The 25,582-nt window shown below is 36.8% G+C and overlaps 2 long non-coding RNA genes across 2 annotated transcripts in view; one reads left to right on the top strand and one right to left on the bottom strand.

The window, feature by feature from the left end:
• Nucleotides 1–19,579, bottom strand: part of LOC148107490 (uncharacterized) — an 80,128-nt gene extending 60,549 nt beyond the window's left edge. The window contains exons 1-2 of the long non-coding RNA XR_015722234.1: nucleotides 19,455–19,579; nucleotides 16,073–16,587 (exon numbers count right to left, since the gene is read on the bottom strand). This is a non-coding gene — a long non-coding RNA (uncharacterized LOC148107490). The remainder of the gene's footprint in view (nucleotides 1–16,072; nucleotides 16,588–19,454) is intronic.
• On the top strand, nucleotides 16,206–19,846 carry LOC123796735 (uncharacterized). Its single transcript, XR_006780807.2, has 3 exons — nucleotides 16,206–16,288; nucleotides 17,685–19,596; nucleotides 19,711–19,846. It is a non-coding gene; the product is annotated as an uncharacterized LOC123796735 (long non-coding RNA).
• The last annotated feature ends 5,736 nt before the right edge of the window (nucleotides 19,847–25,582 follow it).

The following is a 25,582-nucleotide window of genomic DNA, read 5'->3' as shown; positions in this document are numbered from 1 at the left end:
AGCTATGTAAGATACTAGAAAATGCTATAACCCAGGAAATTGGCAGGACTGTCATGCTTAATCAGCTGGAAAACTGTGACATTTCTATTCTCCATAATGATTCCTCAAAGAAAAGCAAAAACTGGAGCTGGAACACCACTAATCTCATTAAATTGTCACTACCAGCATCTGGTAGAGTACCTGGTGCTGCCGGGATTTCTACAGAAATCTGAAAACAGAAAAAGTAACAAATTACTTAACAATTGACGTATTCAACCATCCACATATGGCTTGGAAACGCACATCAGTTGGACATTTGCACAAATAAAAGATGAACTGTGCTACTTGAAAATCATTGAGGCAGTTTTTTTTTTTTAATTCACTGTGGGAAAGATTTTTTTTTTTAAAGATTTTATTTATTTATTTGACAGAGAGAGACAGCCAGCGAGAGAGGGAACACAAGCAGGGGGAGTGGGAGAGGAAGAAGCAGGCTCATAGCGGAAGAGCCTGATGTGGGGCTGGATCCCAGAACGCCGGGATCACGCCCTGAGCCGAAGGCGGACACTTAACTGCTGTGCCACCCAGGTGCCCCTGTGGGAAAGATTTTTAACATAGAATGGACCATGTTCAACAGATCACACATATGAATTGCTGGCCAAGGATTCTTAATTGAAAAGTATGACAACTTCTTCATGTCCATTTCTTTCTGTTTATCAAATCCATTTTTGGGAAAATTTGAAAAGACTAATTGTTTTAAGACATTCTGAAATGCTGTAATTACCATAAGGAAATGTGGACATGAGAGCTAGAAAAAGGGGAGAGACTGACTGACTTAAAATCTATCAAAAAAGATAATTTTAATACTGTTCTTTCCCTATGAAAGGAGTCTTAATGTGCACAGTAAAGTCCAAGTTTCTTTCCTGGTACTTGAGTCTCTGCCGGTCTAGTCTTACTCTTTTTACTGTATGTTAAGCATACACATTATAGTTCTCGCCCAAAGTCATTCACGTGACACTCTGAGCTTATTATACTGTTAGCATTTCCTGGACAAACACTGTTACTTCATACTCATGACTTTGGAGAACACCCTTATCCTCATCTTTACCTCATGTGAGGTTATAATTACACCACCTCCATGAAACGTTCCCCTAGGAGGCAGTATGGTGCAGTGTTTACGAGGGCCTTTTAAATTCAGAAAAACCTGTGTGTGTGAACTTTCCAGTGGGAGAAGTCTTACTTAACCCCACTGAGCCTCATTTTAAAAGGTTTTTCATTTTTAAAAAATGATGTAACAGTAGTGCTTATAGCATAAAATTATTAATAAAATTAAATGAAAATTAAATGAAATAATGTGTATAAAATGTTTAGCACAGAGACTGCCCAAACAAAAGCATTCTCTGCTCTCTCTCCACAATTTCTCTCCTACTGCTACTTTTACTACTGTTTGTGATTCCAAACATTTTATTTGCCCTCCTATGGCACTAATCACATTCTGCCTATCACTCAGTAAGCTGAGCATTCTGTCCCCATCATTAGATTAGAACACAAAGAGTATGTTTCCCCTCTTTATCTACAGAACACGTAACAGTGCTTTATATAACACAGGTGCTTAACAAATATTCACTTAAATGGATTGAATTATTGAATTTTTTAACAGGAACACTTTATCTTTTCCTGTGATGTTAACATTGGATCTACTAAATTTATTATACTAACACTGAATATTCAAAAGAGACTATCCACGTTACAGTAAATCGACATCAGAGCAAATTACTTTTTGAGATTACTTAAAAATATGTCTTCAATATTGTATGTCTTATTTCAAGTCACAGCAAATTACAATTTTGTTAACTGTGTCCCAATAACTAGAGCCTGAAGAACTATCTTTAAATCTCCTTCGAGACTTCCATTCTTTCATCCACTCACCACACATTCTATCAAAATATTCGGGGGGAAAAGCCTACTAGGAAAGCCCTACCTGCCCATCACTTACTGATTTAATGATTCATCTTAGGAGGTTCTGATGAGTCAGAATAATTTGGTGAAACATCTTGTGTAATCATTGAAAATAAAACTCCAGTGTTCCAGAACGGACCCAGTTAAAAATGGCAATGACAAAGAAGCCACACAGCGTTCAGCTCAACCATCGAAACATGTTTGTTCATGAAGATACAATTAATTTTTTTTCCAACAAGATCACTCCTAAGTATTAGAGTTTTCATAAATAGAAATCGTAAATATGATAAAGGAGTTATCCCTTTGATTCTATGAACTGGTTTTTTTGTTTGTTTGTTTTTTTGGTTTTTTTGTCAAAAAGCTTGTGAAACACGCGATCCAGTCTCTGTACACATTCTCAGTATATACTACAGTATCTCACTTTCTTTCTCTCAATGCGCCCTCTACAATCAGCCAGGATTATATACTTATTTTATTTTCTCTAAACATATTCTTTCTCTCTTTCTCTCTCTCTTTCCTTTTGCTCAAGGTAAACTCCCTCATCTGACAATTATTTCCCTTATTCCAGGCTTGTCTTTCCACCAATACATGTCCTTTAAGACCTAGCTGAGGTCCAAATGGTCTCTCAGTATTACCAGGTTCCATTACACTTCTTTCTACATTTTGCACCTTGTGTATTACTCGGTATTAATATTTACTTGTTCATTTCAATATGTTCTGTTTCTGCTGTAAGTATGTTCAAATTGGTATTGTTTTATTCTTCACAGCTCCCAACTAAGGACCATGAGTATAGTCAGTATGAAATATATTTGTAGACAAGCACATAGAGAGGGCAGAATGTGTGAATATCGGGCTGGAGGAGTGCTCTGTGGCTTCTGGTCTAGTTTAGAGTAGAATTATAGATACGGGTTAAGAGTCTTATAGAAATAGAACAATGTAGGAAACTGAGGATGCATTTGTTGACTTTAATCTCTGTTCTTATGTTTCTGATGATGATTATTGTTTTTTAAAGGTAAGAGTCTGAGATGACAAGACACAATACAAATGTCATCAAAGTTATGACTTTATAGCTTTATGTGGAGGGAAATAAAGAATACCAGCGTTTACAAAAAAAGGGAAATAAGTTTGAGGCCAAAGTTAGTGTTATGTGGCAAATAAGTTCTGCATTAATTGGATGAATTCCTCCAGAGTTTGGGTATTTTTTAACAAAAATAATTTTTTGTCATGGTTAAATATTTAACAGACTAAAAGGGAAACACATTCAAAGCTCATTTTGTACAACTATTTGATTCTACCTAATAATTTATTATGTCTTTTGAATTTCTTAGAATTCTGTTTTAGTTGTCCTAATTTATTTAATAATTTGTTTTCTACAAGGAAAAGATATATTTTTAAAAATATCCACCCAGGGGTGCCTGGGTGGTGCAGTCGTTAAGCATCTGCCTTCGGCTCAGGGCGTGATCCCGGCGTTCTGGGATCCAGCCCCACATCAGGCTTCTCCGCTAGGAGCCTGCTTCTTCCTCTCCCACTCCCCCTGCTTGTGCTCCCTCTCTTGCTGGCTGTCTCTCTCTGTCAAATAAATAAAATCTTTAAAAAAATAAAAAAAAAATATCCACCCAAAAATGCTTAACAAAGGGAATACAAAGGGAGAATAACCAGGAAGGAAGACAGCCATAGAGTGGGAGGCCTCAACATTGCAACTTAACTCCCATGAAAACCTTGACTGAAATGAAAGTGTTGTTGTGAGTATGGAGGGAACTTTGAGGAACCTAGTGAATAGCAAAAGTTAAAGGGTGACAAGGCAGAATAAAAAGTAGAGTTTGGAGTTTGAGTCCTGCATTGTTAGCCTTGATAAATAACTGTGACTTCCTGTTTAAGCCCCAGAAAGACTACATTGTAGGAATAAAACATGTTGAAACTAAGGGATTCATCCTAAAAGTAAGAAAAAACCCAAAAGATCTACCCTTCACGAGTTTAAGGTAATCAGGTAGTAATTCCTCTGTTTGCTAGAACAAAAATCAATACTCTTCATAAGAAGAAAATCAAAGCTGGAGAAATCACAATTTCAGACCATAAGGTATATTACAAAGCTGTAAAAAACATGATATCAGCACAAAAACAAACATATAGATCAGTGGAGCAGAAAAGAAAACCCAAAAATGTACCCACAACTACATGGTCAACAAATCTTCAACAAAACAGGAAAGAATATCCAATGGAAAAAAGACAAATGGTATTAAGAAAACTGGAGAGCAATATGCAGAAAAATGAAACTGGACTACTTTCTTACACCATACACAAAAATAAATCCAAAATGGATCAAAGACCTAACCATGAAACAGGTAACCATCAAAATCCTAAAGGAGAACATAGGCAGCAACCTCTTTGACCTTGGCCATAGTAACTTCTTGCTAGACATGTCTCCTGAGGCAAGGGAAACAAAAGCAAAAGTGAACTATTGGGACTTCATCAAGATAAAATCTTCGGAGCATGGAAGGAAACAATCAGCAAAACTAAAAGGCAACCTTCAGAATGGGAGAAGAGACTTGCAAATGACATATCAGATAAAGGCTAGTATCCAAAATCTATAAAAAACTTATCAAACTCATCCCCAAAATAAATAATCCGGTTAAGAGATGGGCAGAAGACATGAACAGACATTTCTCCAAAGAAGACATATAGATGGCCAACAGACACATGGAAAGATGCTCAATATCACTCATCATCGGGGAAATACAAATCAAAACCACAATGAGGTAGCACCTAACACCTGTCAGAATGGCTAAAATTAACAACTCAGGAAACAACAGATGTTGGTGAGGATGCAGAGAAAGGGAAACCCTCTTACACTGTTGGTGGGAATGCGAGCTGATGCAGCCACTCTGGAAAACAGTATGGAGGCTCCACAAAAAGTTAAAAATAGAACTACCCCATGACCTACAATTGCACTACTAGGTATTTACCCAAAGGATACAAAAATACTGATTCGAAGGGATACATGCACTCTGATGTTTATAGCAGCATTATTAACAATAGCCAAGTTATAAAAAGAGCCAAATTATGGAATATTACTCAGCCATCAAAAAGAATGAAATCTTGCCATCTGCAATGACATGGATAGAGCTAGAGTGTATTATGCTAAGCCAAATAAGTCAGTCAAAGACAAACACTGGAGCACCTGGATCACTCAGTCAGTTAAGCATCCAACTCTTGATTTCAGCTCAGGTCACGATCTCAGGGTCCTCAGATCAAGCCCCACACTGGGCTCCATGTTCAGTCGGGAGACTTCTTGAGATTCTCTCTCTCCATCTCCCTCTGCCTCCCTTACTCTCTCTAAAATAAATAAATAAATCTTTAAAAAAATACAAATACCATATGATTTCACTCATATGTGGAATTTGAGAAATAGATGAATGTAGGGGAAAGAAAGAAGAAAAAACAGAGGGAAGCAAACCATAAGAGAGACTCTTAACTATAGAGAACAAACTGAGGGTTGATGGAGGGAGGAGGGTGGGGGATGGGTTAAATGGGGGGTGGACATTAAGGAGGCCACTTGTAATGAGCACTGGGTCTTATATGTAAGTGATGAATCACTGAATTCCACTCCTGAAATTAATATTACCCTATATGCTAACTAACTAGAATTTAAATAAAAAATTGAAATATAAAAAAATTGTAATGTATCATATCATGATCTAGTGAGATTTATCCACCTTCATTGGAGGGTTCTTAAAATATTAGCAATTTAGTATATAACAAAATGAAGGCGAATACTACAGGATCATCTAAATAGATACATAAAAAACATTTTATAGAATTAAACTTTTATTTATAATTTAAAATAATGTTCTTTGCAAAGTACAGATAGAAAGGAATGTTCTCAGTATGAAATTACCCAGGAAAAACTGCAGCCAACATGAAATTTAATAAAGAAATATAAGAACAAAGCAAAAATTTCTGAACACTTCCACTCAACATTTACTAGTAAATCAAATAAAATAAGAAAAAGAGAAAGGTGTAAATATTAGAATTAAATAAATAAAATTGTATTTATTTATAGATAATGTAATTGTTCATATAAAAAAGCTGAATATATGAAAAACAAACTCTAGAATCAACCAATTTGGCAGTTACTAGATAAAGGTAAATGTACAAAAACAATCATATTAGTAGATGGTAGCAGCAAACGATTGGAAAATCAAGAAGAAACTTCATCTAAAAGTAAACTAGCATCAGAAATCTAAAATGCTTAGGGATAAGTTTAACAGAAGACGTGCAAGGTGTCTCTTCTAAAAACTTAAGAAAAAGAGAGAAAAATTAAGGAAGACTTAAATAAATAGAGAAATATGTCATGTTAATGACATTGAAGAAGCCTTCTGATTATGGTATCAGTTCTCTCCAAATTGATCTTAAGGCCAATACAATTCAATCTAAATCCCAAACATTTTTTTTTAACAAATTGACAAGGTGATTTCAAAATGTATGTGGAAATGCAAAAGATATATAATAGTTAAAGCAATACTGAAAAAGGAGTAGAAAGAATGAACATTACCTTCTTTAAAGATTTATTATGCTATAGTCATTATGGTATTTTTATAAATATAGACAAACATTCCTGTGACTGACTTATTCCATAACTGGCAGCTTATTATCTCCCTCTCTCCATCACCCATTTTGCCCAAACTTTTCATCTGGCAACTATCAGTTTTTTCTCTTTGTTTATAGGTTTGATTCTGATTTTTTTTGTTTATTCATTTGTTTTGCTTTTTTGATTCCATGAATGAGTGAATTTATATGGTATTTATCTTTCTCTCTGACTTATTTCACTTAGTTTTATACCCTCTATGTCCATGTTTTCACAAATGGCAAGATGTCAGCAACGGGAATCTAGTCAATGATATTGTAATAGCACTGTATGGTGACAGATGGTGGCTACACTTATGGTGAGCCCAGCACAACATATAGAGAAGGCAATCAATGTATTGTACATCTGAAACTAATGTAACGTTGTGTGTCATCTATACTCGAAAAGTTTTAAAGAAATATATAGACAAACAGATGAAGAAAACCAATTAAGCTGCTCAAATAATTCAAAACATCTACGAGTACTTAATGTTTGACAAAGGCACTAAGGCTCTTCAATGAGGAAGAGAAGTCTCTTCAACAAGTGGTGCTGGAACAACATGAAAAAATATGAACCCTGATAATAAAAAAACTATTTTGGAGCAGGGGATAGGCCTAAATGTAAAAGCCAGAAAGAGAGTTTTTAGAATAAAATATAGGGTAACACCTTTACAGCTTCAATGTAAACAAGGAATTCTTGAACAAGATACAGCACAAACCATGAAAGACAAAATGATGATTGACAATCATAATAATTGAATTTTTTTGTTTGCCATAGGACACTGATAAAAAAATAAAAATTAATCCACAGACTGGAAGAAAATATTCACCCTGTGCATATAAAATAAGAACTTATGTCCAGAATATATAATGAATGTCTACTAATAAAAATATATCTAATTTAATGATCAAAAATAACAAATTTTCAAAAGTGCATGAAAACCTTGCATACGTAGTTCAGATGCACACAAAAAGTATAGAAATGAATAAGTCTTCCTCATCATCATTACTCCTCATCTAAAATCTTCATCATTATTAATCATAGGAAAATACATATTACAACTTCTCTTAAGACCCCTTAAAATGGCTAAAACTAAATGGCCTGGAAACAGCAAACATTGGCAAGGATTTAGACAATCTGAAACATTCATACATTGCTGATGTGAATGCAAGACAGTTATCAACACTTTGGAAAACAGGGAGCTCCTTATAAAACTAAATGTGCACCCACCATATGACTCAACAATTCTGCCTCAAGTTAGTTCCCAAGAGAAATAAAAGACCTGTATGTAAATATTATAGCAGCTTTATTAGTAATAAGTCAAAAACTAAAAACAAGTATATAAGTGTTAAATCACTAAATTTTATACCTGAAACTAATATTACTGTATGCCAACTAACTGGAATTTAAATAAAAACTTAAAAAAAGAAAAAAGAATAAAGACAGTCTTACTTCACTCAAAAAAATAAAATAAATAAAATAAAACAAGTCATATGTCCATCATTCAGGAAATTGCTAAACAAATTGTAATATAATCATACAATACAATTCTACTCAACAATTAAAAAGAATAAACTTTTAATTGCAGGCAAACATATGAAAGAATATCAGAATTTCATGTTGAACCAAAGAAGCCAGACTCTAAAAGTATCCACTATATAATCCCCTTTATGGGGTTCAAAATAGGTGAAACTAATCTACAGGGAATTTCATCTTAACCATGGTTGCCCATTGAGACAAAGTTAGGATTTACTAGAAAGGGTCATCAGAGAACTTTCTGAGGTAATGGAAATGTGTGTATTGATTGCACTGGTGTTTACATGGACATATTCACTTTTAAAAACTCATCAACTTACATACTTAAAACACTCGTGATCTATATAATTTGAAAAGTTTACCAACCACATAAGTTGCTATCATAAAAGAACACATGGTTGGCTAATATACTAATTCGACAAGTTTTTATGTGCGGGACATTTAAATTGGCTTTGGGGACGTAACCTTCCAATTTCCATCCCTCACATTTATAAGGTTTATCATTTAACAGACACACAGAAAGTGCCAAATCTAGAAGAAGAAAAAATATGAAAATCATTTCCATTTACAATGTACTTGCTATAATTGTCAAGTTTTGGCACAAAGGAAGGGATAATCAACTTTCATGGCTGAGACAGTGAAGGCTTTCCTAAAGCAAAGGGTTCTTAAACTGGGACCTGAAGTTCATGTAATAGGATTTTGTTTGTTTGTTTGTTTTATAAGTAAAAAATAAAGTGGAATGTACACATACATCCTTGTTCTGTCAACTAGAAGCAAGGACGTTCCCGTAGCAATAAGCACACTCAGTTCTCAGATCTTCGTTCCTAAAATCATTCTGCAATAAAAGGAATCAGGGCTCCTGGGGAAATGTCTGATTCTAGATTGGACAGGAAATAGACAAGATGAACCCGGAACATCTTGTGCGAAGTGCTAAAACAAAAAAACAAACAAACAAAAAGCCGGCAATAACATAAAATACAATGATGGGAAAATGCCCCAAAGACAAAGGGACCAACTGAGAGCTCAGGTAATGAAAATGGCACTTTACTTTACTTCTCTGGACTTCTTCCCAAAACTATATAACCCCAGCCTCATAATAAAAAAAACACCAGAAAAATCCCTATGGAGGGACATTTTACAAAATACCTCACCAGTACTCCTCAAAACTGTCAAGGCCATCAAAAACAAGGAAAGTCTGAGAAACTCTAACTGCCAAAAGTAGTGTGGTATCTTGGATGAGATCCTAAAGTAAAAAGAGAACACTAAGTAAAAACTAAGAAAATCTGAATAAAAGACAGATTTCAGTTAATAATGGATCTGCAGGGATTCGTTAATTGTAACAAAGGTATCATACTTATGTTAGATATTAATAATAGGAGAAAATAGGTTTAGAGTCTATAGAAACTCTATTATTTACTCAATTTTTCTGTAAATCTAGATATGTTCTAAAAATAATTTCTTAAAAAATGAATGCATAAAGGCATAGATATATGAAATTTTAAGTAGTTCCATATGTCTGGAAGGTGTAGCATGTCAGAGAGAGTGACAGGAAATGAAGCTGGAAGAACAAACATATGGTGTTATTTCACCCCTTGTTGATTCTCTATGCCATGCTAAGGAATCTGGACCTGATTCTCTATAAAAATTTAACTGGACAATAATATCACAGAAACAGAAATAAGGAAGTTTGTAATATTTAACCTCAAGCTGACCTTCATAAGAAATCTGTGCCCCGATGCTGCCTTTCTACTAAATAATAATTTTGTAAAATTATTTAGCGCAACTAGAAGGGTATGAAGGCTGGTGAATTAGGTCCCAGCTCTAAGATGAAAGAATGAGGAGCCATTCAGTACTCGACACGCAGTTTTATTTTGTTTTGTTACGTCTTGCTTTATTGCCAATGACATTCCAGGCAAACTGCTGAGCTTTTAAGATATAACAACAAACTTAGAGCTCACGCTCTGGGTGTCAGTATCCTCCAGTAAAAGATAAAAGAGTTGAATTCATAACCCTTGTCTAATAATTATCATAAGTATCTGGCATTTAGTTAAATATCTATTATGTGCTAGGCCTTTGTACATATTTTTTTCCCACTTATTTTAACAATCTCCTGAAGTTTTTTTTCTATTTTTTAGACAATGAGACTCAAGCTTACAGTGGTTGACTTGTTCAAAATCAAAATGTGAGTCAGAAAGAAACCAGTACAGAAAATGTCTGTGCAGGCACACCCTGATGTGTTCCCGATTCAGCTGCGTAGATAAATGATGTGCTGGTACTTGAGCCAACCCGGTGCGTACTCTGCACAAAGCCTGAGCCGGAGCCCGGCCGTGAATTCAGGGTAGGATTTAGCGCTCTACCGTAAAGCTATAGAGAAAGTCGTCGTTTGGAAAGTCCCACTTGGAAGAGCCCTGGGTTTTAATATCTTCTTTTAAAATAATGTCTCCTTGACCGGAGAGCGAGAACCCTGTCTGGACCCCAGGTCATCAAAATGGCGGCCGGGCCAACATTACAAGCGAGGTAGGCGATCTTAACTGGAAGATACAGTCACGTTCACTTTACTGACGCGGGTTTGGAGGCAGAGGCTCTGAACCACGCAAGGGAGAAAAACCAGCCGGGTGAGCCCAGTGTGGGAGAACTATTTTTGGTTAAGGTAAAATAACTTTCGCTGCCCTTGGCCATACCAACAAGCGAGCGTTTCTGAGAACTGACAGAACTTTGGGGCTGTTTACATACTTTGCTGAGGGATATACGATTTTAAGGTCATCCCCCGCCTCCCACGTGCAATCTTCAGTAAAGTGTACCTTGCGCGGAATTGATAGCATGAGACTGGACCCTTAGAGAAGCCTGGAAGGTGTTTTGAGCTCAGATGTATTTACACAGAAATAGCACATGGATGCAGGAGCAGGTGGGCAGCTGGAATTCCTGATAAAAATAAAACATGATCTTACGCTGAGATTTACCCCAGGCAGCAACTGAAACATGGAACAGGTCACAGAACTGGTCCTTCTGATATAAACTATTCCGTAACATAAGGAAGGCAGTCGGCTTGCAGGGTTTCCCAGAATAACATTTTCTCCCCGCACACCGAAAACGGACCTTTACAGTAATATTTCCAGATTTCACAGTTTATTTTCAAATCTGGATCTTGTGGAGCACTCACATCTTAATTTCCTGGGATATTTTTCTTGACACTTGAAAATAAAAGCATTTTAGACTGATTTGATATATATTTTTTCTGAACATGAAATCAACTTTGAGAATAAACACAAATGTGAGTTGGACCACATTAATTTTTTATCTATTTAAGTAGTTGTCTTCTATATGTGCTCTGGAATGTGACGGCTCTGGATGAATTTATTAAATGCCTTTGTAGCATCATTTGCTATGATTTATGGAATTTTTTCTTTAATTCTTTGATTCAATAAGCTATGCTAATAGATCCAATAACGAGTTACCCTTGAACTACTGAAATGAGCACTGTTTAAAATATTATTAGCTTGCTACACTGTACAGTAATATATATTTTTTTAAAAACTGCCTTTTTATTTACAATAGGGCTGGTATGCCATTTTATTTTTGTACATTTACTAGATATAAAAATTTTTCTATTCAAATTTTGCTAACTTCATAAAGTAAATGGAGACTGTATAAGTCAGTATAGATGAATTGAGATTCTGGGGCGCCTGGGTGGCTCAGTCGTTAAGCGTCTGCCTTCGGCTCAGGGCGTGATCCCAGCGTTCTGGGATCGAGCCCCACATCAGGCTCCTCTGCTGGGAGCCTGCTTCTTCCTCTGCCTGCCGCTCCCCCTGCTTGTGTTCCCTCTCTCGCTGGCTGTCTCTATCTCTCTCTCTCTGTCAAATAAATAAATAAAATCTTTAAAAAAAAAAAAAAAGAGGAGATTCTGCAGAAAGAAACAAAAGTTTAGTGGATCAAAGTAACAGATCTGTGAACCTGAAAATACTAGCCCAATATTTTACTACATTTTAGTCTATCTCTGCTCTTGAGGTGTGTGTGTGTGTGTGTGTGTGTGTGTGTGTGTGTGTGTCTCAAATTAAATTCTTAATTTGATCTGTGAGCTTTCTGTTGCATGGCCTTTGGGATAGTTTGCCTCATTATATAGAGAAATATTTGTTTTTTTCTAAGATACAACCGTAGTCCTCCTTGTATAGGAGCAAAAATTAAGCTACTATGTGAGCTTTCTGTTGCATGGCCTTTGGGATAGTTTGCCTCATTATATAGAGAAATATTTGTTTTTTTCTAAGATACAACCGTAGTCCTCCTTGTATAGGAGCAAAAATTAAGCTACTATGTGAAATTTTCTGTCAAAAAATGTGAATTTTTCCTTCTTATATACCTGATACCTTCAGCCCATGGATCTCCTTTTAGTCAGCAAAGAGAATGTGGCTACTTGATCGAGGCCTCTCGTGACACATCTAACAGATGTTTTCTGATGCTGGTGCAATTCAGACACTGTCACCTATTTGCCATGTGTCTTTGAGCCAGTTTTAATGAGAGGGGACTTAATTCAATCAATAATTTAAGAGAATAGTAAAAATCTCCCACTTTATGTTTTAGGTCTCACAAGCCAGAAACATCTCTTTCTCATAATAAGTCTGTAGCAAAATTCATACTGCTCTGTTTTTTAAGCTCTAACTGCCGCAGTGAAATATCTTCAATATGTTAAAGAAATTGCACCTTGGGTTTACATAGAGGGTATCAGACAAATCAATTTAGCTATAGTTTGCTTATGAATTTATTGATTCAAAGAACATGTATTTGGAGCCTGTATATACTGGGTTTTAATCTAGTGCCCCTAGAGGCTTACAACATTAAAAACGTTTAATTTAATATCTATTTCATAATGACCCATAAAATGCATCACTCCTTGTATTCAGTTGCAAGAAAAGTAAGTGTCTCTCCAGATAAAAAGCACACTATCATTGAGTTCCATTTTTGTTTTTCTTCTAGAAAATTTGGAACCAAATTGGTACTTACAAAAATTAACCTATTTGCATTACAAAGTGACATCCACAACTTTGCTTCTAAGAATCAACTTTATTATAATTGTATTTTTAATTTTCTTATTTTATATTTTCTTACATGTTATATTGTAGCAGAAAGGTTAGTAAGAGAAACCAATTGCAGAATTCAGCTAAAAGGTATCAAAGTGAGTATATAAGAAGGACATTATACAACTGATAGAATTGCTGATAGATATTCAGTGTCTTCCTTTTTCCTTACTTATCTGTGTTCAGGGTTTTTTAAAAATAAAGTTATTTTATAGTCTTGTCAATAGTGGTGTGATGGCAAATGCACAAAGGCCAGCTTTTGGGGGACCACAGAGCCCTGCTTTGTGGCATTTACTGGTTTCAAGCTACAACCATGAAGTCACCGAGCACAGTCTTGGAAAGAAATGCTCAGGGCACAGACTAGTTCACAATATTTCCACCATAAAGAGGCGATAGATATGAATAGTCTCGAGAGCATTGATAATACTGAAAGGTAGTAAAATAGTTAGGAAATGATGAATTTTTAGAGTGTATTGTCTTTGTTTTAATATAATTTATTTGTTAGTTCATATAATTTAATATTTAATCATTGGCGTCTCTCGCTGGCTCACAAAATTTCTGAAAATTTAATAGTCTGCACTGTGCCAGTCCTAGCACATAAAAGCCCATAAATATCAACATTAGTGTTTTAAAGACCTTCTGAATAACTATGTTTACACTTTTGCAAGTGTTGACGCAAATTTCCAAAACTGCCTTTCGGTTCCCTTGCAGAGTGACTACCTCAGTTGTTAATTAGGATGAAACTTAACGACATATCACTCTCTAGGTATGAACCCCAAAGTTCGTTCTTCTCTGCTCTCTCAAGTAATTTGGAGAAGGTAAATTAGCTATGGATAATTATCAGCCTGTCATCTTGTATCCATTATGAACAAACTGCGGTAATGGGGTGTCTGCTTTGCACACAGGCCAGGGAAAACACAGTGCTAACAATAAAAGAAAATCCACCTCTAAAGGATGATAAATATAATTTTAGATTCTCATAGCCTTCTTTCAGGGAACGCTACCGTTGAAAAAAAGGAAGAGGGCAAGATACTTTTCAGTACATGGGCAACACTTCGCTGCCATGTCTGAACTTGGAGAGGGAGTGGAGAGCAGGGGTTCACTGCTGGCAAGGTGCTGCCACTTTTCCACTTTTCCTTCGGGTTGGCTCCATGCAATTCGAATCCTCAGAAAAAGGAAGGGGAAGTCTATTGGAGATGGGTGCCAGGCGGGGAAGCTGGTGGAATCGTGTACAGAAAAGAAAGCTTCTAGTTCAACATGATTAGAGACCTCCTTTGAAGCTCGACCAGATTAATAGCTTTTCAAGGACGTGGTGACAAGTGTTATCACGTGAAACTTTCAAAACCAGACTTACAGCGTTAGAAAATATGCTGTAGGGAACTGTTCAAATTTAGCAGGGGAAATACTAGATGACCTAATAAGCCATTTCCTCTTCCAGATTCAGCGGTGCTGTAATTTATGTATTTGGCTCAATTAGAGTAGAAGGTCGCATAAGGTTTTTGAATCCTGTATTTTTTTCTAGGTTCACATAATGTCTGCTTCTAAACACTAAATATTCTCAGTGCTAAAATGTTCAGCACTACGAAATGTCTACTATTTACTATAGGGTTTGAGGCATACTTACAGCTGACCATTATTTTTATCAAGACTTTAAATGAGGGGTGCCCAGCTATAAGATTCACAGTTTCTAATGAGAGTACTTTAAAACTGTTGCTAAGAAATTGTATAGGAAAAGTGTCCAGTTTTTGTTTGATTGTTTTATTTTTAAAACAAGTTGCTTTTTATAAGAATGGTTTATACAAACGCCAGGTCCACAAAAGCAAAGTAAAGTGTGGAGTGCAGCAATCATAAGATCATTTCAAAATGTGCTTTTCTCTTAAGTATATGACTCATACAGCTATAGAAAAATGTGTACTTTTGTGTTTCCACCTTAATTGATCTGGATAATAACCTCAATCGTATTCTTTATTTAGAATGGATAGCATGAGAAGGAATTTCCAAATCTTGGGAGGAGAAGAGGAAGGAAGGAAGAAAAAAAAGGGAAAAAAAAGAAGGAAGGGAGGGAGGAAGGCAGGCCTAAGCAATCATTGCATTTTTTTTTATTCCCACATATTGGACAGATGATGTCTACTCTTAGAAGTTTTAAGATGAATGACTAGAAAATCACAACTTTCAGGTCCTTAGTTTCTTCACCTATAAAATGTGAAAAGTGGATTGAAAAGTGGGTTGAATGATCTCTAGGGTCTTTTCCAGATCTAAATTATCATTCCTAATATGAATAAACCGAATATCGTATCGAGAAACACAATCAATTGAATTACTATTTGCCTTCACAATATGACAATAATAACACCAAATGCATCTGAGCCCTATAGCCACTCTGTCTCTGATCTGGTTTTTTTTCCCCTCTCCTTTCTAGCAGGAACATGTACACTTCTTTTCTTTTTTTTTTTAATAAACCTACAACTATTTTTCAATTTACTACAATCTTTCTGTCTCTGCCATTCACTAAAACTGCTTCTGCTAAGATCACCTATCACTTTCTAACTCCCAAACCCAGTGGGCGCTTTTAAGCTTGAGTTCTTTGTGGTATTTAACAATGGTGGGCCTGTCTCTCCTTCTTGAAATCCGTCCTTCCCCTGACTTCCTCCTCATCTTTGTGCTCCTAAAACCTACCCTGCATTAGCAAAGAACGGACTCTGCGTGACTGGTCTTTGAATAAATGAAGTGCTCAGAGTAACTTTCCTCCCCCACAATTTAGTTTTGGTCACATCATCAAAGATACGCTTTTCCTAAGCATTACTTTAATATTCCACAATTCTATCCATAAGCTAAAGAGCAAGAGGTACCTAAGTGACCTTTCTGGTTTTGCTTTTTATAACTTGGGATTTGGATATTTTTTTCCTACCGGCTCAGGCTCCACCTTGGCTTCCTCTCTCTCCAGACTGTCCCAGACCTGGCACTGGGTGCGGCTGCTCGGCTTTCATCAGCTGTCCTGGCCAGCGGAATGTTCCCTCTGACGCTCCTCCCTTGGCTGGCGGTAGCTCCCTACTTTCATTTTCACTAGGGGCACAGCCATTCACCAGCTTCTACTGGAAAACACTTTTCCAGACATTCCTTCAGGGTAAGTGCCATTTCCATAACTGGCCACTGGATTCCGTCATTATGTTTTTATACTTCACTGTTCTCAAATTTGTCTTTTTCAGCTTCACAATCACAGTAAAAGCGGTTTCATTTTCATTGCTTTGTTTTTCTCCTCATTTGAACTGATCCTTTGTATTTTATTTATTTTTATGTAAGAAAACATGCACATTTTTTTTCTCAATTACCTCCTCCTCCTCCTATTTTCCTTCTCTTTACATTTCTCCTCCTTGTGATTCTTCATAGAGATGTGTCTTGATCTGACGAAGTCTTAAGCATGGACTTTAAATTAAAAAAAATAAATTTATTTAGTTTGCCACCACAATGATAGATTTCAGTTGATATCTTTAATTTAAAAAGAAAGTTTAGCTCTAAGATTGTTGTGAAACTTCTTCAGTATTGAAGACCGATCACCTTCTTTTATAGAATTCTGAGCTTGCTGCTGTCCTTTGATAAACTTCTTACCATTTCTCACATTTTCATGCCCACCCAGAAGAAAACTAGATGGGGAATAAAGTTGGAGTCACCCCTTAGCCCCATCTCATTTGAAGTGTCTGTAATTCCCTATCTTTGACTTGGAAACAAACCCCTATTTCATTGAATAAATTGTCTACTAAAGAATCATTCAGTAAACCAAAGGAGTTAACTTTTGTAAACCAAAGAGAATTGTAGAAAGTATTAGAAGATAGTGAGATATCCTTTGATGTGGGTGTCTACTGTTCTTGATGCAATGAACTGTGTGGCTCCAGCTGACTTTTTCTCTTGCTGTTTCTCCTGCAAGAAACAGGAAAGAGCTTGAGGCTCTCTCATAAGGTATTCATAGGAACATAGAGTTTCTGTTAAATATTTAATTTCCCTGGTGATATTCTGAAAGAAGTTTTCAATAACACGCCATTTTAAAGTCAGCCATTTTGGTATATAAAAACGGATGCTCAGTTGTGAGGATGTAACATATCGTAAACTTCACAGAGGAAAGCAATTGCGTGTTCAAATCAGAGTGTTGTAGAATCATGCTTTTGAGTTTCACTGTCATCTGTTCCTATAAAGAATACTGCTGCAAAAAGTCTGAATATTTTCTGAATGTAAAAATTCCTTCTTGTTCTGTTTCCATAATGTTGGTTGGACTAGTGTTTTATTTATGGATACTGGATTATGTTCTGACTGAAATCTGTTCCTTTCATTTACTCTGCCCTACTAAAGTAAATTTCAACCTTAAAACTTAGCCCATTTCAATAATGTAGTTGTTTTGGTATGTCTTTCTTCAAAATGGTAATGTCTCAAACAACTTCTATGAAGAATTTAAATAGTCCTCTGAAAATGAGGTCAAATAATTTGCTGAAAATTCCACTTTGCTGCTTTTTTTTTTTTTTTCTAAAAAGGTGTCACTTTATGGAGTTCTTTCTTGGCATCGGTAGAAGACCGTGACTCATAACGAGCAGACGTCGGTGTGTCACGGGGCTGTGAAGAGGTCATGCTCTGTCAGAGTAGCTAGGCGGAAAGAAAGGGAGCTGTCCTCTTGTGGAGAAAGTAAAATAAAGCTCATATACTTTTTAAGAGCCAACTCTTTCTGTGTAAAACTTGGCTAGCCTTGTGGTCTTCCTGTGAGAAGAAACATCTTTCTCCATCTTCCTTGACTTATGATGGGGCTGCCTCCTGATAAACCCATGCAGTTCAGTTGAAAATGCCTTCACTGCACCTGTTCTTCCAAACATCACGGCTCGGCCTGCTCTACTTGTGTCCGGAGCACTTACACCAGCCTAGAGTTGGGCAAGAGAACGTAACACAAAGCTAATTGTATAATAAATGCGTTGATTGAATACTCATATAGTTGAGAGACTACTGTACGGAAAGTGAAAAATAGGTACAGAATGGTCGGAAGTACGTCCCTTGTTTACCCTTGTGATCGAGGGGCTGACTGGGAGCCACTGCTGCCCGGTATCACAAGAGAGTATCGGGTAAAGAGGAAAATTCAAAATTCCCGAAAAGTATAGTTTCTACTGAACACAAATCACTTTTGCATCATCATAACGTTGAAACACTGTAAGTTGAACCATCAGAAGCCGGGGCCATCTGTATTCAAAATTTTTACATAGAAGTTTGGTTACCCCACCACATTTTTATGTTTGTGTATGTGGGAATTGCTGTAGCCATAGCCAAATGGTAGATGACGGTGTCAAAACTGGGAGGCAAAGCAAGACTGAAAACGAATAATGAGCCTCAATCTATGGTAGGTTTTGCATCGCAGAGCTCGGGCAAGTTGGGGTTTCCGGACACAGCAGTGAGTCCAGGACCTGAGTATAGGCTGAAGTTTTTGCAAAAGACCACAACCAGAAGTGAAAGGTAGGTGATGCGTCGGAGACCAGCAGCCCTGAACTTGAGGCAATGCCGCCCCCCTCCTGGAGAGTTGATGAGCAGATGGAACAGTATGACCCGAAAGACAGCTGAAAATAAAGAGCTAACAGTTTTGTATCGTTTGTAGCGTGAAATGCTTGGAACTTGCCGGCACTTGGAAAATAATGGCTATCTCACCACACCAGAAGCTGTTCAATTTTGCGGAGGTGGAAAGCGGGGCTGAACTTGGCATTGTGCGTCTGTAGGAAGCCGGCGTGTTCCTATGTTCATGTATGAGAACTTCACTAAATAATAACTAATGTCAACGTTAATATTATCTTGTAAAGCTATCAGACTACTGCTTTACTACCACTTCCACGAGGGTATTACTATTTTCCACATTTACGAATATGGAAAAGAAGGCCAAGCATGGTAAAAGGACTTGTCCAAGATCTTACAGCCAAGAGTGGCAACTTTTTTACTGAGATCAAGATTTTTTTGGTTCCAGGCTCCTGTTTTTTCCACCAACCACACTGCCTTTGGGATAGGCACACTGGATGACTTTCAAAATGCTGAGGGTGCCTCAAATGTCTCTTCTTAATTTAATTAAAATGACAGATATACATAGTATATGTTTTCCTTCCTTGGAAATAGCTGAAGTAATTTTGTTTTTCCTCTCTCACTTGCCCTGAAGACACTCTGCACTTGGTCCGACCACACAAGCAACGTTTCAAGAAAAACAAGCATTTTTAAAGTCGAAGTAACTAAATACAGGGATAAGAATGGAAACTCTTTTTAAAAATAAGCGTATCACTTACCCTTTGGTCAGCTAGGCTGTAGATACCCATATCCACCGCATTTGATGGCTTTCGGGCTTAACAGAGTCGTTAAGCAAGGCTGGGATTGTAAAGCAAAGCTGAGATTCAAAAGCAAGTTGGCACACACAATACATGATAATGTGTAAGTTCTACTTTAATTTTTTCATTTTCTTATTGCCCTGTAAAATGTTGGCCCCATAATCCAACTTGTAAAATAATGAAAAGTGCCATTTATTTCGTCTTGTGGTTTCCGTAGAGAACTGTGCAGCTGTTTACAAATCCCTGTTGACTGAAAGGGCGTGTTCCAGACAAGCATCGGCTACAGGAAGATACGGGCCGCAAAGTGAAAAGAAGTATAAAGCGTGTGATACAGAGCGTAGATATTTTCAAACACTCGCACGTACTTTTTATCCCCTCTTGTTAAATGAGTAAAACACTCTTGTTGAGTCATTTCTTGGTCATAGGTATTTACTGAGAACCGATTACGCGCCAGGCGCTATTTATAGGCACCCAAGGCCCAGTTAGGAATGAGGTAGGTAGGTCTTTGCATTCTTAAAGTTCACATAGTAGAGAAGAAAAAGGTTTTGTGAACCAAGGCTCACTGTACATGTAGCAACCACAAGTGAAGCTCTTTTGACCGACTTCGTGAATTATCCACACTCCTGGTCGTCTCTGTAAACATGCAGGGGTAGCTGCCTGTGGTGTCCAGAACCTGGTAGTAGCGTGTTCCTCGATGGACTCACCCACCTCTGCTTCCAAGAGCCGGGCTGCTTGCCAAGAATCAGGTTTGTTTCTTCACCCTGCTACTTACTGAATCACATGTCTCTATAAATATGTTTGTTTACATATATAAATATAGGCTTACATATTCTAATTAAATTCTATGGAAACGAATAAAATGAAAGTGCAAAAAGAGAGTGTTGTTCATTTTAAAAACTAACTGGAAGTCTTTGGAATGATTGCTTCCAACTTTTTAGTCGAACTATGTGTGAGCAAAACGGTAAAAGATTGGCAGAAAGAAAATATTTAGAATGATTTGTCAAATTGCCCTCCTAAGTTTCTCTATTTTTTCCCATTATTTTACAAAACAAAGCTAACCGTTGAAAGTGATGCATTGTGGTTCTTTCTGATATTTCTTTTTGTTGTGGTTGAATACACATCACATAAACTGACAGTTGTAACCATTCTAATATGTACAATTCAGGGGCATTAAGTATGTTCACGACTTGTGCAATCCTCACTAATACCTAGTTTCAGACGTTTTTCATCACTCCCCAAGGGATAATTCATACCATGAAGAGGTCACTCCCCATTATCTTCTCCTCTCAGAACCTAGCAACCGCTAATCTATTTTGTGTCACTGTGGGTTTGCCTATTCTGGAGAGTTCATACAAATGGAATCATACAGTAGGCGGTCTATTATGTGTTGGCTTCCTTCACTTCGCATAGCATTTTCAAGGTTCTTCCATGTAGAGCGTATATCAGTACTTCATTCTTTTTTATAGCTGAATAATATTTCACAGTATGGATATATCCCATTGGTTTATGCATTCACTCGTTGATGGACATTTGGGTTACTTCCCCCTTTTGGCTATTGCGAATAGTGGTGCTATGAACATTTGTGTACAAATTATTGAGTACCTGTTTGCAAGCCCTTTGGGTGTATTTCTGGAAGAGGAATTACCGGGGCTTATCCTAATTGTATGTTTAACATATTGAAAAACCATTGCTTGTGTTTCGTGCTATAACTAAGGAGCAATTGTCAATCCAAGTTCATGAACATTTGCTCCTTGGGATCAGAATAATACTGGCCATATGGAATATGTTTAAAAAATATTCCTTCCTCCTATATTTTTTGGAAAAGCTTCAGAATGATTTGTGTTAATTCTCTAAATGTTCGGTAGAATCTACCAGTGAAGCCCTCTGGTTCTGGATTTTTCTTTTTTGAGAGGTGTGGTTTTTTTTCGTTGTTGTTGTTTTGTTTTGTTTTGTTTTGTTATTCTGGCTTCAATCTTCTGTTATAGGTATTTTCATATTTTTTAATTTCTTCTTGAGTCAATTATGTAAGTCTATGTGTTTCTAGGAATTTGTCCATTTCATCTAGGTTATAAATTGTTGATGGTATTATCTCATAATTCCTTTTATTTCTGTAAGGTTTGTAGTAGTGTTCCTACTTTCACTTTTGATTAGTTATCGGTGCCTTCATTCTTTTTCTCTTAGTTGGTCTAGCTAAATATTTGTCAATTTTGTCTTTCAGAGAATCAAATTTTGGTTTCCTTCATGTTCTCTTGTCATTTTCCTATTCTCTATTTTATGTATATCCTCACTAATCTTTCTTATTTCCTTCCTTCTGCTAGTTTTGGGTTTAATTTGCTCCTCTTTTTCTAGCTCCTTAGAGTGTAAATAAAGTTACTTTATTGATTTGAGATGTTTTATTCTTTTTTCTATAGGCATTTACAGCTGTAAGTTTCCTTCTGAGCAGTGCTTTCCTGCATCCCATTACATTTTGGTATATTGTATTGTGCTTCTGTTCCTCTCAAGGTACTTTTTACTTTCTTTGTGATTTCTTCTTTGATACATTTGTTGTGTGAGAGTGTATTTTATTTCCACATATTTGTGAATTTTCCAGTTTTCCTTCTGTTATTGATTTCTAATTTAAGTCTATGTAGTAAGAGAAGATGCTTTGTATAATTTCATCTTTCAAATTTACTGAATTTTGTTTATAGGCCTAACATATTGATTATTCTTGAGAATGTTCCATGTGCACATGAGGAGAATGTGTATTCTGCTGTTGTTGGGCAGAGGGTTCCGTATATGCATTGTTCAGATCTCCTTATTTTTTCAGGATTTTATTTATTTATTTGAGAGAGAGAGAGCATGAGCAGGTGGGTGGGGGGAGGGAGAAGCAGACTCCCCACTGAGCAGGGAGCCCAATGCGGGGTTTGATCCCAGGACCCCAGAAGCATGACCTGAGCCAAAGGCAAAGGCTTAACAGACTGAGCCACCCAGGTGCCCCTATTCACTTTTTATCATATTTTCTTTCTGCTCCTTAAGCTGAAAATTTTCATTTGACCCACCACCAACTTTGCTAATTCTTCCATCTAGCTGCTCAAATCTGCTGTTGAACCCCTTTAGTGTATTTTTCATTTCAGCTATTGTAGTCTTCTGCTCCATAATTTCTACTTTTCATAATTTCACTTTATTGATTGTTCTGTTTGCTGAGCCATTGTTCTCCCATCCTTTTAGTTATATGTGCATTGTTTCCCTTGGACACTTAAGAAGCGTATTTAAGAGAGTTGACGTAAAGTCTTTGTCCACTACAGCCAATATCTGTGCTTACTCAAGGCAGTTTTTGTTCAGTTCTTTTTTCCTGTGTACGGTCCATATTTTCTTCTTTGCATGCTTCACAATTTATGGTCAAAAAGTGGACATTTATGACGTGCAAACAAAACAGAAAAAAAAGAAATGAAAAAATCACCCTCCAAGTGTTCTCATAGTGGCCTCGTGTCGTAGCATTCCTTACGTACTTCTCCAGGCCACTTACAACTTTGTCTTGTCCACACTTCCGGCTTGCGCTGACCCTAAAGGTCAGCTACAGTTGCAAGCTTACGATCTCTTCTGAGGATGTGTCCTATTCTGTGCATGGGTGTAGGTTTGTAGGTCCCTCTGTATACGTGGAAATTTTTCAAATCTCCTTTTCTCCCCAAAAACCTAACTATTCAGCTTTTCCTTGCAGGCTTTTGGCATGTCTATTATTTATCCCTACTGTTCTTTTTCATTCTAGGCAGCAGTGGCTTGTTCACTTGGATTTTATTGTTTTTGAGGGCTGGGTTACTGTTCAGCCTTGCAGAGTTCTGAGTTAGGCAAAACAAAGGGAAACTCCTGGTCAGGTAAAACCAGATAAGCACAGTTCCTTGGGAACAAAGGCCACTCTGTTGCCTCCGGAACCAGGTGCCTACAGTAGGGACAGGCTGTCATCTTCAAGATCACTGTGCACCGGGGCAGGGGGTGGATCTAGGTTAGTTAAAATATCTGATCTTGTTTCGGTGACCTTTCTCCAAGTTAAGCATCCTCTCAGTTGCTGTAAACCATTGACTATCTTCCTACATTCCAGTGAGGTTAGTTTTGACAGTTTTTGACAAGTGTTTAGGTGTTTCTGGGGAGCAATGGTCCCCAGATGTCCCTAGTCCAACATTTTCACTGACTTCACCCTGTGGGTATTTTCTACACAACAAAGACAGTCTGGATGCCAAAGTAGACCCTTAGCCAAAGGAAAAGTCCTGACCTGAAAGTAAAGACTGAACAATAAATACAGATTTAAATTTACATTAAATAAAATATGCACAGTTGATATATAATTTTGAATTCCTCCCTGGATCTAGCTTTTTCTATTTCCCAAATGTGAGTCTTTATTGCATGAGGTAAGAGAATTTTTTTTATTATATTATCAGTTAATCCTCACAAGAGTTATATGAAATTGGCAGAGGAGACAGAATTATGGCCACTTTAAAAATAAAGAATTACAGGCTCTAAAGCCTTAAGTAATATGCCTAAGGATATATTTCAGGAAGCAGCAGAATGTAGGAGGAATAAGAACAAATAATTCCGAGACCCTATTATACCTCAGGCTTTTTGTGTACATTAACGCATTTAATTCTCACGACAACTTGAAAGTTAAGTCGTATCAGGTACAAGGGTGGTTGGGGATGGAGGGCTGCAGAAAACAGATTTGAATCCAGCCTTGCCTGACTCTGAAGTGCAAGTTCTATCTATATGTCAGGCTGCTGGTCAAGGAGAGGAATGTAGGAATGTGTGTGGGGGGGGGGGGGGGATCGGTTAACAAAATGTAGGGGTCTCAGATCAAGATAAGGCATTTGTGAGCTATGTGAATTTTAACATGTCACTTTGTCCCTGGGTCATCTCCAATTGATTAATATAAGGGATTCAATTACATGAGTTCGTAAGAACCTTTAAATGGGCTAACACTGATTCACATGGTCTTTTTCCTAATAAAAAATGCGGCATCCGCTAAATTTACTGTTGGCCGTTATTTACTAAGACTCCATCTATACCTACCTGTGCCCAAGAAATTCCACCCCAAGTGATGTTAAGTGGTGATCTACAGAAGACAGGTCCAGGAATACGTACAGCGGTTCTTTTAATATTCATAATATTTATATGAATGAATCTCATGAACATAGTGACAAAGCCAGACACAATATAGGTCAATATGGGATACTACATGGTTTCATTTATATGAAGTTCAAGAAAGGGCAAAGCTAATCCACGATGAAAGAAATCGGAATAATGTTTATCTTTATCTTAGCGGTGCTGCGGATGGGTATCCACTAGGAATGGGCCCTGAGGAAGCTTGTGTGGTACTGGAAATGTCCTAGCTATTGATCGCATTGGTGGCTCTCAGGTGTATCCATATTTAAAAACTCACTAAGCTGTGTGCTTAAGCTTGGGGCATCATGCTATGTATGCTATATCTCCATTTAAAAGTTTTTGAAAAAATAATAAATAATTTCTTCCTTAAGTTATGATAGGAAAAATCTAATGTCTTTTACTATCTCTGCGGATAATCTGGATAGTATATTTAAAATAAAGTATTTTTTATTATTATTCTTGTGTGGATATTTATTACTAATGTATAAAATAGTGGACCATCAAAAGAATAACATTTGGGACTTCTTGAACTGGCAATTGATTCCTTTCTACCTCTTCTGCTACAATAGAATAATTCAATTCACAACCACAATAATTTATGCTAGTTTACATAAAATAATGCTGTTGCATACCATATATGCAAGAAACAAGCTTGACTAAAATAACCTGCATTTAAACTAATAGCTAAATGCTTTTAATATTTTCAAGTTGAGAAGACCAATCAATACTTTGTAGAAACCACTAATTAATGGAATTTTCTTATCTGAACCCTTTAGTTGACTTTCCTTTATTAAGGAACACATATCATTTCTATGGCAACTAAGTATTTTTCCTGTCTGTAAATGGATTCCATTCCTATTATTAAAAAGACATGACATGAAAAGAAACTCGCAATTATTTGTTCAGTCTACAGTCCTGTGTAATGTATTCTGCATTAAGTCATCTTTAACCGATATTGG

The sequence above is a fragment of the Ursus americanus genome, chromosome 29 (assembly GCF_024610735.1).
Source record: "Ursus americanus isolate L20-20 chromosome 29, mUrsAme1.1.p, whole genome shotgun sequence".
NCBI lineage: Eukaryota > Metazoa > Chordata > Mammalia > Carnivora > Ursidae > Ursus > Ursus americanus.
This window is presented reverse-complemented; position numbering and strand designations above follow the sequence as displayed.